Source organism: Eschrichtius robustus, chromosome 15, assembly GCF_028021215.1.
Source record: "Eschrichtius robustus isolate mEscRob2 chromosome 15, mEscRob2.pri, whole genome shotgun sequence".
Lineage (NCBI taxonomy): Eukaryota > Metazoa > Chordata > Mammalia > Artiodactyla > Eschrichtiidae > Eschrichtius > Eschrichtius robustus.
The window spans coordinates 55191691-55208068 of record NC_090838.1 but is presented as its reverse complement, the minus strand read 5'-3'; the positions used below and the strand labels follow the sequence as shown (position 1 = coordinate 55208068).

The 16378-nt window shown below is 42.7% G+C and overlaps 1 pseudogene; it reads right to left on the bottom strand.

The window, feature by feature from the left end:
• Window positions 1-2620: 2620 nt before the first annotated feature.
• Window positions 2621-4084, bottom strand: LOC137777902 (probable RNA-binding protein 46; annotated as a pseudogene).
• Between the last annotated feature and the right edge of the window lie 12294 nt (window positions 4085-16378).

Sequence of the window (16378 nt, the reverse complement as noted above, 5' to 3'; positions counted from 1 at the left end):
ATACTCCCGTTTCCTGCAAATCCTAGATAGACTCTAAGCCTCCCTCACGGGCCTGGGTCTGGGCCCTTGGCAGGAGAGCCCCTTTAATCTGAGTGTTCCCAGCCGGGGCTGGCTAGGGCTTTGCTACCGAAAGAGGGCAGCTCTGCTAACGCTGGACTCCCGGGGCGGGGAGTGTGATTCATTCGCCTGAAGGCTCCCACTGCTGGCAAAGTGCTGGCTCAGCGTCAGGGGCCAGGAAATGTTCCACGGGCGAACAAATGAAGACCCTGAATATCTGTGCAAGAGCTGGTGAAAGAGAGGGGCAGAAAGTGATGGAATGAGTTTTAAACAGGGTCAGTCTACGGGGGCACTGACCATTGTTTCGGAAAGGAAGAGTACCTTCTGAAGTTGGCTGATTTTCCCCTGCGAAACTGCGCAGGGCTTCCCAAAGGCTAAACCAGCCAGCAGGGGGAGACTCTACATTTGCTCCTTGGGCTTTTAGCCCTAAGCAAGCTATCCCCCCGTCCCTCTGCTCTTATTTTTTAAAAAACCCACTGTACTGAGAGATGCCTCAAACTTTTATTTAAAACAAACGTTTTTTTTTTTTTAGAAGCATCGTATATTTAATGTCAAAGAATTTGAATTCAAGTACAAAAATTAAACAACACATGATTTCAACATTAAAAACCATAACACTTATTACTCAAAGAACTATACAATGAATATCAAAAACACAAATGGAGCATACCTATAAAAACCTTAAATACATTAACAGCAAAATTATAATTATTTCTACAACAAACAATTATTAACTAAAATATTTATAGTTATTTTCAAGGACCACAATGGTAGATTGCTTTTTCTTTAGTACTGCATAAAATTTGCATCTTATCTTTTTGCCCTTCATTTCTTTCTACATAATAATTAGATGCTTCCGTTTGTATAATTGTTCTAATTGCTAATACAGATAGTGATCCTTGGTAATCAAATCTAGTGTAACCATTGTCTGCAAGTGCTTTAATACTTGTGAAACTCTATTTAGCAAAGTTATAATGAAAAAATTTAATGTAAACTTCTGGGTTCTACTGACCACTCAGGAATCAGAAGTTATTTAAAATCCCAAAAGTTTAAAAAGAACAGCAGTTTGTTATACCTTTATCAAGAGAAATCACTGAGTAACTTTTAAAACTTAGCATTTTTACAGGTTTTACAACGGTAAGTTATTCTGAATTGTGACTGATATTTACTATGTTGAAATAAATATATAATTATCATTTTAAAACCAAATGTACAAACCCGATTCTAAAATAAAACAGTATTTTAATTTGCATGCTTTACAAGGAAAGTTTCATACTCCTGTTTACAATATTTTCTTCAGAAGAATGAGGCCTGATTGGAGATATATAGCCGCTGTCCAACATGGCTGCCATTAGCAAGTGATACTGTTGGTGACAAAGCATAGCTTGGATAAGAATAAAGCCTTGAAGTGAAAGGAAGTACACTGGGAGTCCCAGAAGAGAGGGTAGCACTAACAGGGGAAAGACTATTTATTGAACTGTGACAGAAATTGTAGTCTGTAAATAAATACATAACAATTATGCTTCACATCTTTATGGTTACAAATTTAATTCAAAGAGACAAAGCATTAAAACTATAATCACATAATGTTCTAACATTCAAAATCCTGATAATCTTATATTGCTGGTAAAGACTGTTTCAGCATTCACTGCATTGCAAATCCTGATAGTTTCATCAGTCAGTATTAAGTAAATTTTCACTGACACAATGCTTCAGAGATCTTACTAGAATGCATTCTTGGATATCTGTTTCTTGGATATCTGTTCATTGTTTTGTGTCTTTATGATCACCAAAAAAGGGAATCTCTGATTTCTCTTGCTCTACCCACAATGAAGCTCCTTTTAAATTTGGTACTGACACTAAGGGGTCGTCCATGAAGAAAAGATATAAAACAGTGAATTCATATTTGCTTCTTTTTTGAAACTATTAGGTATCAAACCAGCAGACACATTTACCCCTGGACTGCAAAAACTCTCTAATGTTTCATTATTTAAATACTAATGTAAACATTTATACAACCCAATAAACCAATTTAACATTAGAATCCTACTGGTACCATAAAACAGTAAAATGAATCATCTTTATAAAATAAACTTCAAGAAACCATTATCAACTTATAGTACAGAAAAATCCAAAAATTAAACCAAATTATTTCTTTAAAAACCAACATTTGAAATATTACTGTTCCACAATAAACATTCATCTTATGTATCAATAATTTCTTGCTTCATTAGTTATAATGTTTATAGATGTGTGTGAGTACTAAAGACCAAATTTGTAAATCCTGTACTTTCCAAAAACTCAACTATGTTCTTTGGTGTAGTGTAAGCCAAGGGTGTGAAAATGACTATGAAGTGATTATAAAATGTACGGTGTTTCTAGGAACAGAAGAAATTAGGTCATCTAATGCACAGGTAAAGTTTTTTCTATATTTTCCTGGTGCTATAAATGAGGGCTAAAAATGAATGTTAACTTAAGTGTTGTCATGGGACTTAATATTAAGCCAACAGGAATGAGATCAACTGCAGGAGAATAAGCTCAAGCAACATCAGAAAGGACCTGTTTATTTTCTCCAAACTCTTCTACATAGGTCCAGGCAGAAGAGATTGTGTTCCCTGTCCAAATGAAGTAATGTAAACTGGGCTGCCAGTTCTTTTGCATCTTCCAACGTAGTACAGAGTTTGTCTGGCAAGAAGTAACTCTGGGATCCATTTGCAATTGCAGGAATAACGATTGTATATGCCAAGAGTACTTTCCCATCTTGACTTGTTGTTGAATATAAATAATACTCTGGTGGTGCCCAATTATTTTTGTTGCAGTAATAATCCAAGTGCATTACTGCAGAATTGAAATGATTGGATTTTAAAGAATACATACTAATTGGAGTAAGCTTTGTTCCAGGAAAAAATGGATAAGCGCATCTTTCAGTTTCAGGGGGGCTTGGGCCATGCTGGCCATTGAGATGAGCTGGAAGAGTTGGTGGCATGCCTAGAGTTTTTGGGTGGCTCTCTTCTTTGTTAGCAAACACAATCAGGTTTTCCGAATTGGGGCTAATCTGACCATTAAGATGCTGCCTCCAAGTGTTTTCTTTATTTACAGGTTTTCCCAGTGTTACCTCAATACGTGCTCCATCAATGCATTTTCCATTCATAACAGACATAGCAGCCACTGCATCTTCTCGGTTGAAAAAGTGAACAAAAGCATAATCTCTAAGTTTCTTTTTCTTTACTCATTCAACTGCACCAGGTTTGAATTTATTGAATTCTGCTTTAATTGTTTCCTCTGTAGTTGAGATCATTACATTTCATACATAGAGAACTTTAACTATCTGCGTGGTTTCCTCATCAACCTCTTTCTCTGGGTCAGCCCAATCTACCTGAATGGTATGGCCCCACAGTTGGAAGGTTCCTGGAATTAGTTTTCTCCCAGCCATAGCAGCAGCTCTGTGAGATTCATATTCAACAAACGCAAAACCGCGATTTTTGGTCTTATCAGTTGCGCTTGGGTAAACAATGACATCTACAACTCCTTCTGTAACTTTCTTCATTTCATCCAAGATTTCTTCCTTCTACTTTTCCTTCAGAATAGCTCCAATAAATAATCTGCAATTATCCAAGCTTACACACACACCAATAAACTTCCCTGGTCGAATCTCATAATTATTAAGAATTCTGATGGCTAACTGGACTTCTTCTTTTGTAGTACACATCACAAAAACATAACCTCGATTTTCACCACTAAATTCCATCGTAAGTCGAAATTCATATATCTTCCCAGCTCTTTCAAATACAGGAACTAACTCATCTTCATACACATCACGAGGTATTTTTCCTACAAAAACTTCACAGCCTCTAGGTGGAGGTGGACCTTCCCAACCTTGAGGCGGACCACCAAACTTCCTTTGCCCATTTTCTTGAACCATGTTGTATCCAGTCTTTTCCATCAAAGCAAGTAATGCTGCTTCATTCTGAGTACCAGTTCGGACTTTACTGCATCCATTTGTTCCATCTGTATTTTCTTCATTCATGGTTGCAGTTCCCCTCGGGTCTTCAAATGTTGGTCCTAAATGCCTGGGACCAATGACCACAAACCGCCGCCACCGTTTCGGGGCCAGTCGGTGGGAGCGGGGGTTGCCGCAGCGGGGAGGGGAGCCCACGTGGAGGAGCTCGCGAGGTCCTCGCGCCTAGCCTGGTCTCCCTTTAATTTACTTTATTTTTGGCTGCATTGGGTCTGCGTAGCTGCGCACCGGCTTTCTCTAGTTGCGGCGAGCGGGGGCTACTCTTCCTTGCGGTGCACGTGCTTCTCATTGCGGTGGCTTCTCTTGTTGTGGAGCACAGGCTCTAGGTGCGTGGGCTTCAGTAGTTGTGGCTCGCGGGCTCTAGAGTACAGGCTCAGTAGTTGCGGCGCATGGGCTTAGTTGCTCCGCGGCATGTGGGATCTTCCTAGACCAGGGCTCGAACCCGTGTCCCCTGCAATGACAGGCAGATTCTTAACCACTGTGCCACCTGGGAAGCCCTTAAACTTTTATTTAAAGCAAAGTGAGAATAAATAAGCAATACAAAACAAAACAAAACAAAAAAAACTTCCAAGCTGAATGAAAGCCTTCTATGTGTGCAGCAAACAGAGACAGACAGTCTACCAAGTCCAGAGGTAGACTGCTCCAACAGATAACAACTCTCCCACTCAGGAAGCTGCCCGGCTAATAGACTTGCCCAGTATGGAAAAGGAAGGCGTTCTGGGGACAAGGAAGGAGCAGCAGAGGCTCTGAGATAGGCAGAAGGTGTTTTGGGGGGAAGGAGAGAAGACTAGGCTGCTTGGAAAGGATTCCTCTTCCCCCTCCATCCCTCAGGCTAGGAGGTCAGATTTGCGCAGAGACTCAAGGCAGGGCCTGAGGATGATCACAACAGTCAGATTACCTACCCTGGTGTACTCGGTTTTCCACTACCAGTGGATGTCTGTCCAACCTCTAGATATTTAGATGTGACAGTGGTACACGCAGGGACCACTATCAGTAAAAGAGGCCTTCTGGGTGGTCTCTAAGGGGTGGGCCTAGGCTTGTACTGCCCCATTCCTACACTCTCAAAGTTCCTGTAGTGACCATAGTGATCATACCATGGGGCACGATCAGCATCTAAGACCAGCTGTGGATGTGGATCAGAGAAACCTCACGTGATGCAGCTGGAGGTCAACCCACAACAGATCATTGGAGCAAAAAATGACCCTCGTTAGCAACATTATCTGTCCCCTGCACTGGTAACAGGACATATCATTATATGGCATCTTTCACTAAAGTGGTTCCTCGTGCTTTTTGTCTCCCCTTCTCCAAAATTCTCCTCCTCTGTGTTGTCAGTCTTCTTTGGTAGTGTCATCATTCACAAAATCACCTAAAGAAGAAATTTTCTAGTTATTTTTTGCTCTCTCTCCGCCAACCACATTCTGGCCAAGCCAAGAAATCCTGACTATCCTCTCTCTTAAATAACCTCCATCCTCTCTCCTCCACGGCCACTAGTTAGTACACATCTGGATGGCTGCTGGCCTCTGTCTTCTCTAATTCCATCCTCATCACTGATTCTAGATGCTCTAAAAGTCATATTTGATCATGGAGCTCCCATGCTTAAAAACCATTAGTAGCTCCCCAGGGGCTGTAGAATATGAGGCTGCATTGCTTTTGGGAACCAGGCAGGGTATAGATAAATGAATGAGTGAATGAATAGAAACAAAGAGATGGGGAAGAGGAATTGGGGGTAAGAAAGTTTTATTGAATTCCTGTCATGGGGGGAGACCACCCACCCACTACTATTCCCTGTAGTTGAATTCCAATCAACACAAGGGGATAAAAATTGTATTTAAAATCTTTTATTCCTCTATTCATGCTACCCCAGCCAGGCATGCTTCCAATTTCCTTCCCCACTCTCCTTATAGATTCCAAAAGCACTTCACACTGCTTCCCTGAGACCCACACGAGTGAGAAATGAAGTGCCGTGTGGTCAGCCCGGTGTAGCCTAGCAGACTGTCCCCCAGGGTGTCTTTCTGTAGTTAGTTGGGTGGGTGCAAAATTCTAACCAATTTTCCCTTCTAGCCCTGCCTAGCCTCTAGCTGGAGAGAAGAATGTGGTCTTAGAAGGGGAGAAATATTTCCTCTTTTAACACAGTCCCTTGTCTTATACTCACCTTAGAAAATGACCACTTTTTCTGAACAATCACACACAAACACACACACACTGCTTAGCTTCCTATAAAAACTGCTGTTAATTGTGTTTTTGTCCTTAAGATCTGCATTTTGTGGGTGGTTGGCCCTTGCTGCTGCACTTGACAGGAGCTGACAAGTAACCACTTGTGGGTGTCACAGATACTGTGACTGGACTGTCTCAGGGATGAGGTGATGAGAAGCTGGTTTGGTGTTTGTGCACCCAGGCAACCGTCGTGTTTACTTGCTGTCTCTTTGGTAGGCTTCCAAACCAGCAGCACCACACCCGTTAACACTGGGCTCCACACTGGTTACTGACGGGTTGTCCTGCCAGTTGTGAGGAATTATTACTTTTCACTTGAGCAATTGGTGGTTTCATTGGAGGAGTAGTTTTACAGACACACATCAGAATTTCGCCTGACAAAAATCCTAAATGCCCAACAAGGCGGTGTCCTGGTTGGGTGTGTCCTGGTCCCAATCAGACTGTCTGCTCCTCTGCTTGAGAGGCTGATATATATTGTGTTTATCAACCCATTTGGATCTGTTGAGATCCTACTGTGTGTTTGGCATAGATCTAGACCTCAGGAACCCAAAGATAAATAAGGTATGGTCGGCCAGGAGTGATAACTAGGTGAACAGGTGAATATATTGCAGGACCATAGGGCTAGAAAAGCAGGCAGAAGTAAAGTGCTGTGGGAACACAGAGGAGGTGGAGGGCAACTGGGGACAGTTTGTGGAATGGAGGATATTTGAGCTGGGTGTAAAAGGCAAAGAAGAACATTTGAAGAAGAACAGCACATGCCAGGTACTGTGCTTGGTGCTTTACCTCCATTGACTCATAGGAATGCTCACAACAGCCAGTGAGAAGGGAACTATTATTACCCCCATTTTACAGATGAAGAAGCAGAGGCTTCTGGAGGATAGGTCACTTGCCTAAGGTCACATACCTAGTAAGTCAAGGAGCTGCGATGTAAGATATTGCCAGGTGTGTAGTACACACTCAGTAATCATTAGATATTATTATTTTATTATTATAATTATTAAGCCCAGGGCTACTGCCTCTAAAGCCCATGTCCCTGAGACAGTATTATCATGGCTCCAGCAGCATGTGAAAGAAGCAAATGTCTGAGTCTTACCCTGGATCACTAAGGCATGAGTCCTTTTTGGTAGCATTCTTAAGGTTCTGAGTTAAAACTTGGAGCCTTGCTAAATTATGAAGAAGGCAGACTTGTTCTTTGGATTCCATAGGTCATAGGAGTGCCCCTGACCCCCTTGTGCACTCCTCTTCCCTCAGGCTGCTCCTTCCACTCATTCCCCACTTCTGAAAAATCTATTTCTTGATAAAGGATCAGACCATTCAAGTCCAAATCTTAGACATTGAAACGTGGAAAAAGCCATGGAGATCATTTGGTTTAGCTCCTTGATTTTACAGATGCAAAAACTGAGGCTGAATTAACCAAGTTTCTTTTTGCTTCAAGAGACATAACCCAATTTAAACTATCTCAAGTGAAAAAGGGAGGTACATTAGCTTTCAGGGGTGGAACTAGCTTCAGGGGTGAAAAACAAATGTCATTAGTTTATTTGTGCTCTCTTTTTAATCTCAGATCTTTTGTCTCTACTTCAAAATGTGATGTCTTCAATTGTTCCTGGTACAACTGGAATTCTTTTTTATGGTTGGTAGAGGATATGGCCAGAGAAAACCACAGGCTACATCATTCCATGTTAGTGATTTCAGATGAAAGAGAGAACTTCTGTCTCCTTGTTTCAGTATATATAAATCCCAGGGAAAGACTCTGATTGGCCCGGCTTGGGTCACATGGCTACTTCTTGGACCAATCACTGTGGCCAACTGGATGTGCTGTGATGATTGATGACCTGGGTCTCATGTTATCCCAGTGTGGGGTGGGGTGGGGATGGCAGGTATTATGGAGAGTGATCTTACCAGAATCATATGTGCCTTTATAGAGGGAGGAGGGTTGCTCTCACCAGAAGGGCAGTGAGGTAATCAGCCTTCTAGGTTCCCAGTGATCACCACTTCCAGATGTCTAGGCCTTCATGTAATCCCCTCCCCTTGAGTGTGAGCTTGACCTAGTGACTCACTTCTAATGAATAGAATATGGCAGAAGTGATGGGATATTCCTTCTGACATTACTTTAATGAAGTCTGTGATTCCCCCTTTTTCTCTTGCTCACTCAAATGAAGCCAGCTCCCATGTTATAAGCTGCCCTATGGAAAGGCTCATGTGGCAAGAAACTGAGGATCACCTCTGGCCAATAGCCAGCAAGGAACTGAGACCCTCAATCCAATAGCCCAAAAGGACCTGAGTCCTGCCAATAACCACTGACTGAGCTTGGGAGTGGATGCTTTCCCACCTGAACCTTGAGTGAGGGCAGCCCTGGCCGACTCCTTGATTGCAGCCTGTGAGAGACCCTGAGCAGGATGATCCAGCTAAGCTACACTCACATTCCTGACCCATAGGAACTGTGAGGTCATCAATGTACATTGCTTTAAGCTGTTAAGTTTTGGAGTAATTTGTTATGCAGCAACAGAAAACTAAAACAGGGAGGAAGGACATTCAGCAGACAGAAAAAATACACAGATATCCGCTGCAGAACCTACTAGTACACAAAACACCATCATTGTTCTGGTTTCTGAATGTCCTGAGCTTTCCTTATCAGACTTTTCCTGCCAGCTCTGTCTTCCTGCCTGCCTGTATTACCCTTTTATTCTTCATAACTTTTATTTCTTTCCATTCTCCTTGCTTTTGTGAGAGCCAGCAGGAAAGGGAAAGGAACAGGGAAGAGACACACATAGCAATAGCAATAATGAGGGCCTACTATGTGTCAAGCACTTTGCAGCCCACTTTCCATGACTGGTCTCATTTAATCATTTCCCCAAACCCTATGAGGCTGGTTTTACTAGTTCTATTTCATAGATAAGAAAATTGAAGCATGGAGAGTTGACATCACTTTCTCAAGGTCACTTATCAGGAAGGTGGCAGTGATGGGACACAAGCAAAGCATGTTGGTTCCACTGCAGCACGCTGCCTCCTGGCATGCAGGTAATTGTTTTTATCCAATAATAGGTCCACTTGTTCCTGCTGATGGGGCACGGGGCTAATTCCAACATTAGGCCTTCATTCAGGGAGAGCTGACCAGTTTGATTGTACAGCTTTGACAGAATTACTCTGTTCTTTTCTTTCTGTGCCAACAGGTAAATTTCTAACCAGAACTGCTGCCAGCTAAACAAATCCCTTGGGGAAGGAATCCCTTCTTCACTCTCCAAGTCAGATTGCTTCTGTGTTAAGACAAAGGCTGAATGTGCCAGGGAGGATGCAGTGCCACCTGTTCCCACGGGTGCCTGCAACAGCCCACCCCAGTGGAGAAGGACAACCAGGAATTTTGGGGCCCAGAGAGATTGTCCCAGTCCTCCTCACCATGAAGCGGGAGCCCTCAGCCTTGGCTTCTGCCACAGCAAATGGGACACATGATGGAGTGGAGGGGTTCTATTTGCAGATATAACTCTGATTCCTTCACCAAGATGGCACCAGAAAGCCTCATCAGCTGAACAAGAGAAACCAAGAACAGAGAGTAGACTGTAGGCCTAGTTTCAGAGACAGAGAAAAACAATTTCCCTGAAATGCCGTTCTGGGCCATGTGAGTCATAGCTGAACTGCCAAGGGAAGCATTTTTAGAACATCACAGAGGGGACAGTCATAGGCCTAAGCCTTTAAAGAACTACATTTTCTTAAATATCAACTGCTTTTTCCCTGGAGGGCGTCCTTCTAATAGGGAGTATAGAAATGGATAATTAATAATTGTGATATTGAGAAAGTGGCCTGAAAAAGGAAAAAGATTACATGGAACCAGCTTCTCATCCAAGACATGCCTCTTCCCTCCCTGCTTTGCTCTGATCTAGGGATGCAGTGATGCTTAGCTCAAGTTTCCAGACCCCAGCTCTCACAGTCCTAACCCACTTACACTTGCATTTCATCATCAGTCATTTATAGAGCTGAGAGTCACATTTTATCAGGGAACCACTAACGTGGAAATGTATCACAAATTCTTTTTCCTCCATTTGTATTTTCAGTATTCTGTGTTAATTACCATAATCTTTTCCTCATGACAAACACGTGATGTATTTGTGCGTGTACCAGTATTGAGCACATACCTTCTGTGTACCAGTAGCCTAATTAGAAAAAAATGGGGGGAAGGAATTGGATGTATTAGGTTTGAAGGCAGAACTGCCTCCACATTTCTGGACAAGTCACTCATTTTCAGTTTCCACCCTTTCCTTAAGTATTTCTCCCAGGCTCATCTTCCATCTCCACTGCCCCTGAATTCCAAGCTTTTTCTGTCCCTGCTCGTTGGGCTGTTCTGCTGCCTCCTTCAGATTCTCCAGGGTCCCCTCTCTGCTGGGACTGTGACCTGCTGAGCCCACATCTTCCCAATACTGTAGCTGACCCCAGAATGGATGAGATACTTTTTGCTCAGCTCCTGCAGCTGGGGGTGTTCTTGTCAGGCTCACTTTCCAAGAGTTGCTAATAATGAGAACCATCATTGTGCGCTTAGTATAGGCTAGGCTCGTGCTAAGCTCTTTATGTGCTTTGTTTTCATTAATCCTCACAAGAAGCTTGTCCCTCTTGTCATCCTCCTTTACAAATGCAAACACTGTGGAACAGAGATGTCAAATAACATGCACAGAGGCGCAAATCCAGTAGTGGTGCTGGAAGTTGAATGCAGTCAACTGGCTCCAAAGCCCCTATTCTGCACCGTGATGCTATTGGTTGGTTCCAGATCTTAGCCCATTTCCTGAAGGGTCCTTTGGGTCCTAGTTGTTTGGGTCAGGTACAGCTGTATCATGAGATAAGACAGGTATTCAATAAATTCTATTGAAGAAGCTTGTGTTGAACATCCACTGGGGTGCAAAGCACTGTTAACTAGCAAACCTGGGGTGTGGGTTTTGGTGTGGAGACGAAGCATGCTAATCTTTCACTGAATGATTGGGAAGGGAATCCTTTTGCTTGCAGGTAGATCTGACCTGAGACAAAATTATGAGGTCTCTGTGTGTCCCATTGTCTGGCCCTTCTTGAACTCTGTTCTGTTCTGTCTTCAACTTAGCTGGCTTTTCCTTCTCCTCTACCCTGTATTTTCTCTCTGTGCTCTCCACCCAGCACTGCATTCAGAAATAGGTCACATGCACCCCAGTGCATCTTTGTTGTAAGCCTTATCTTCGGATTATCCAGGAGTGCATTCTTTAACATTTATTTAGCCACCTGGCTCTGGAGAGGTCGTGATGAGTCACGGTGTCCCCAACTTCACTGACCTTATACTTTGGTAGGTGAAGGCTGACGTGAGTTCTTATAATAAGATAAAATGAAATGAGAACTCTAAAGGGGAATACACAAAATAAGGTAGGACCCCAAGCTGATTAATAAAAGGCATTGTTATTTTCTGGGGTGATGGAAATATTATAAATCTTGATTGGATTATTGGTTGCATAGGGAATATATATCTTCAAAGCTCATCAAATTGTGCACTGAAGACCTGTACGTTTCTTTGTGTGTAAATATTACCTGAGTAAAACCTGTGTTTTGTTTTTTCTTCTTGCTTTTGTTTTTTTGTCTAAGAAATGAAAAAAGAATCATCAGTAAGCAGACACAGAGTCATTCCCGAAGGCCATTTGGTCAGTCATCTAAGAGCCATTCATTCAGCAAATATTTATTGAGCACCTAATATGTACTAGGACTGTTCTAGAATCCATCAGTGAAGAGACAAACGTCCCTGTCTTCATGAAGCTTACATATTAGCAGGACCCTTTGGGGGCAGAGGAGAGAGAGATTTCCCCTGGTCTCAGCCGGAGCGCCGGGAAGCTCTGATCTCAGATGGCCCAGTGATCCATGAAAAAGGAGGATTAGTGAAAAAGACTCACAAGGCAGGAAACAAGAAGTCCTCACAAGCCTCATAGCCTAGAACTTCTCTTTCAGGTGGAGCCCAGAGGGAGAGTCTGCAAATCTTCCAGCCCCAACCCCAGAGTCTCTCGGTGACTTTCGGGGGGCGGCATCCACATCACCTCCCACCAGCCACTCCATGGGCTGAGAAGACAGCGCCTCCACCAGAGGGCCTGGGCTCCCTTCCGGCACATCTGCGAACAGGGCGTGGACTCTGGCCAAAGCCCCAAACCAGAAGGTGGAAACTTTTTCTGAGCACTGGGAGAGGCGGGGAGGGGTTGGTGTTTTAGAAACCCAACCTATGTCCTTAGAAACACCGCAGAAGGGCTCGGCAGAGCAGCCAGGAGTTGGATGGTGCTGCAGTGAATCACAGAAACTCCAGGGAAGAAGAGGCCATCAGAGAGGGGAGGCAGGCTCTTTTGAAGTCTCAAAATCTTTATTAAGTAAAGGATCCAAGAGGCCTTGATCATAGAGCAAAGTTTAATAACGTTATACATAATAAAGGAAAATGAAGCAACATATAGCTATTGTTAGTTAAAAATGACCTAAGTGATGTATAATCTTTGAATTTACAAAGATAGCACAACTTATGCAATAAATCATATTTGCAGTTTGTCTTTTTTTCAGTAGCAACAATAAGATGATTTTACAGGGGTAGAGTTGGGGTTGCAGTTTGTGAGACTTGTCATAACATTTCTCAGCTCTCTTTCCAATTTTTGCTCTTCCTATAATGCTTTTTTTTTGTTTTTTTTGTCATTTAGTTGACCACAGTCACATTGTCTGCTTTCTCTTCCATTTTTGAAAACATATATAAAACTTCCAAGTGATACGGGAACTTCATTTGGAGGTTGAATAAGTGAAAGGAATTAAATTCAGAAAGTTTCCTTAAACCTAAAAACATGGAAAACTTCAGCAATGTTACGAAAATGACCAAAATGCCCCAATGACCCGAGGAATAAGCGAGCATCCAAGTTCTTCCCCTGCACATCTGAACCCTTCTCCAGAGGTGGTCTCATCCACTGGTTTGCCCAGCGCAGCATGCTGTACCGCAAGGGGAAAGAGAAGAAAAGTCACAGTTCAGAGAGATCAACACACTTTTGGAATTTGGAAAGCTGATGTATTTTTGCAGGAATTGTCAAATTTTTCTGTAAAGGTCCAGATAGTAAATGGTTCAGGCATTGCGGGTTACTGTGGGCTCCGTCAAAATTGTTCAACGCTGCCATTATCACAGGAACGCCGCCAAAGACAATATGGGCGTGGCTGTGTTCCAATAAAACTTTATTTACAAAAACAGGCCATGGGTCGGATTTAACCCACAGGCCGTTTGCCAGTCTCTGGATTATTGGTTCCATGACAGCAGGCCAGAGACAACTCCAAACAGGAGATGGGGAAGAAGGGCTGAACAATGGAGTCAGGGACTGCTATGTTCACTAGCATTTCCTTTTCCTTGTGGACATGTAGGTGGCCTATATTTTCCCAGCCTCTCTCATAGTTAGGCGGGGCCACGTGACTGAGTTCTAAATACTAGTGGCATATGAACGGAAATGAAGTCTGCCATTTTCAGGCCTGGATCCTTAACAACATCCCAGGAGATCTCTGTGTTCTCACTTGCTCTTCCCTTATCTGCTGGCTGGGTACAGAGGATCCGGTGGAGAACTCTGGGGCTCTGGAAGTAAGGTATGCCAAGTGGCAAGAGCACTTGGTAGAAGAAACCTAGGTTCCCAGATAACGGGGTGGAGCACAGTTTCCTTGCCAACACCCTTGAACTTTGACAGGAAGTGGGCATTAACTTTTTATTTTACAAATCACTGAGAATTGGGGGCCTGTTGATAGAGCAGCCAGGGTTATCGACTGTAATAGAGAATCCAAGGATCATGTTACTTTGTGGTACAGCAACCCCCCTCTGAAAACCCAGGCATTGAATACAACATGCACTTTTGAACCTGTGGTGAGGGTGGGATTGAAATCAGTAGAATTTTTTGAATTTGGGGATTAAAAAAAGAACAGTCAGAACCTGAGATCCTGCCCTGACTGCAAATTCAGGAGTCTTTTAAAAGGAGTTTTCAAATGTTTTGTGTAAAATGAGTCTACTTGATTTTCATAGAAGCTTTGTGAGCAAGGGTATTCATTAGAACCTCTTCGGTTATGAGAAGCCGAGACCATTTAAGCTAGCATGAGTAAAATTGGGGAATTTATGATAAAAAGATAAAAGCATTTCCTTAGACTTGAAGATAGGCATAAAGCTCAGCCTCAGGCCAGGCCAGGCCAGGGTTCAGGAACTGGAAATCCGTCAGGATTGTCTCTCAGCTCTGCCTCTCCCAGCAAGCTGCTCTGTTCTTCTGTAGCCCAGCTTCTTCTCTGGCCAGCTTCCTTTCTGGCCAAGCCCAGAAACTGAGGTTTTTCATTTCTTCCTTTCAAAAAATCAACCCATTCATCTGTCGATGGACATTTAGGTTGCTTCCATTTCCTGGCTATTGTAAATATAGCTGCCACGAACATTGTGGTACGTGCCTCTTTTTGAATTATGGTTTTCTCAGGGTATATGCCCAGTAGTGGGATTGCTGGGTCATATGGTAGTTCTATTTTCAGTTTTTTAAGGAACCTCCATACTGTTCTCCATAGTAGCTGTATCAATTTACATTCCCACCAACAGTGCAGGAGGGTTCCCTTTTCTCCACACCCTCTCCAGCATTTATTGTTTGTAGATTTTTTGATGATGGCCATTCTGACTGGTGTGAGGTGATACCTCATTGTACTTTTGATTTGCATTTCTTTAATGATTAGTGATGTTGAGCATCCTTTCATGTGTTTGTTGGCAATCTGTGTATCTTCTTTGGAGAAATGTCTATTTAGGTCTTCTGCCCATTTTTGGATTGGATTGTTTGGTTTTTTTGACATTGAGCTGCATGAGCTGCTTGTAAATTTTGGAGATTAATCCTTTGTCAGTTGCTTCATTTGCAAATATTTTCTCCCATTCTGAGGGTTGTCTTTTTGTCTTGTTTATGGTTTCCTTTGCTGTGCAAAAGCTTTTAAATTTCATTAGGTCCCACTTGTTTATTTTTGTGTTTATTTCCATTACTGTAGGAGGTGGGTCAAAAAGGATCTTGCTGTGATTTATGTCATAGAGTGTTCTGCCTATGTTTTCCTCTAAGAGTTTTATAGTGTCTGGCCTTACATTGACAGATGAATGGATAAAGATGTGGCACATATATACAATAGAATATTACTCAGCCATAAAAAGAAATGAAATTGAGTTATTTATAGTGAGGTGGGTGGACCTATAGCCTGTCATACAGAGTGAAGTAAGTCAGAAAGAGAAAAACAAACACATATATATGGAATCTAAAAAAAAAAGGTTCTGATGAACCTAGTGGCAGGACAGGAATAAAGATGCAGATGTAGAGAATGGACTTGAGGACATGGTGGGGGGTGGGAAGGGAAGCTGGGACGAAGTGAAAGAGTAGAACTGACATATATACACTACCAAATGTAAAATAGATAGCTAGTGGGAAGCAGCCGCATAGCACAGGGAGATCAGCTTGGTGCTTTGTGATGACCTAGAGGGGTGGGATAGGGAGGATGGGAGGGAGGCTCAAGAGGGAGGGGATATGGGGATATATGTATACATATAGCTGATTCACTTTGTTATACAGCAGAAACTAACACAACATTGTAAAACAATTATACTCCAGTAAAAAAAAAAAAAAAAAAGGTTGGGGTGTATTAATAAAAAGAGTAAAGTTAAAAAAAAAAAAAATCAACCCAGACTGAGCCTGAACCTCCTGGTGCTTATTCTAAAATCCCAGGAGAGAAAGTCTGATTGTGCCTGGGTGAGGGTGGTGTACACTCCCAGTCCGACCAGTTGTGGCCACGGGATACAAACATGGCCCAGCCTGGGGCAACTCCCCATACAGGTAGACAGGGCAGATGTGTTTTCCTCTTTTCATACGATTAGACATACAGGCAGGGCAGATGTTCCCACAAGGGAAGTGTGGCACGGAGACATTAATGACTTTCTGAAAGCCACCCAGACGCCTCAGCAGGGCTGGTACCACAGCCACACTTTCTCTTCATCCCATTGCTCCATCTTTCACCACAGATATCCTGCTTTCCACACAAATTAGTAATACCTTTTGATATTTCACAAAAGTATAGCCTTCTCCAGAAGCAGGTCTTGCTTTCCCT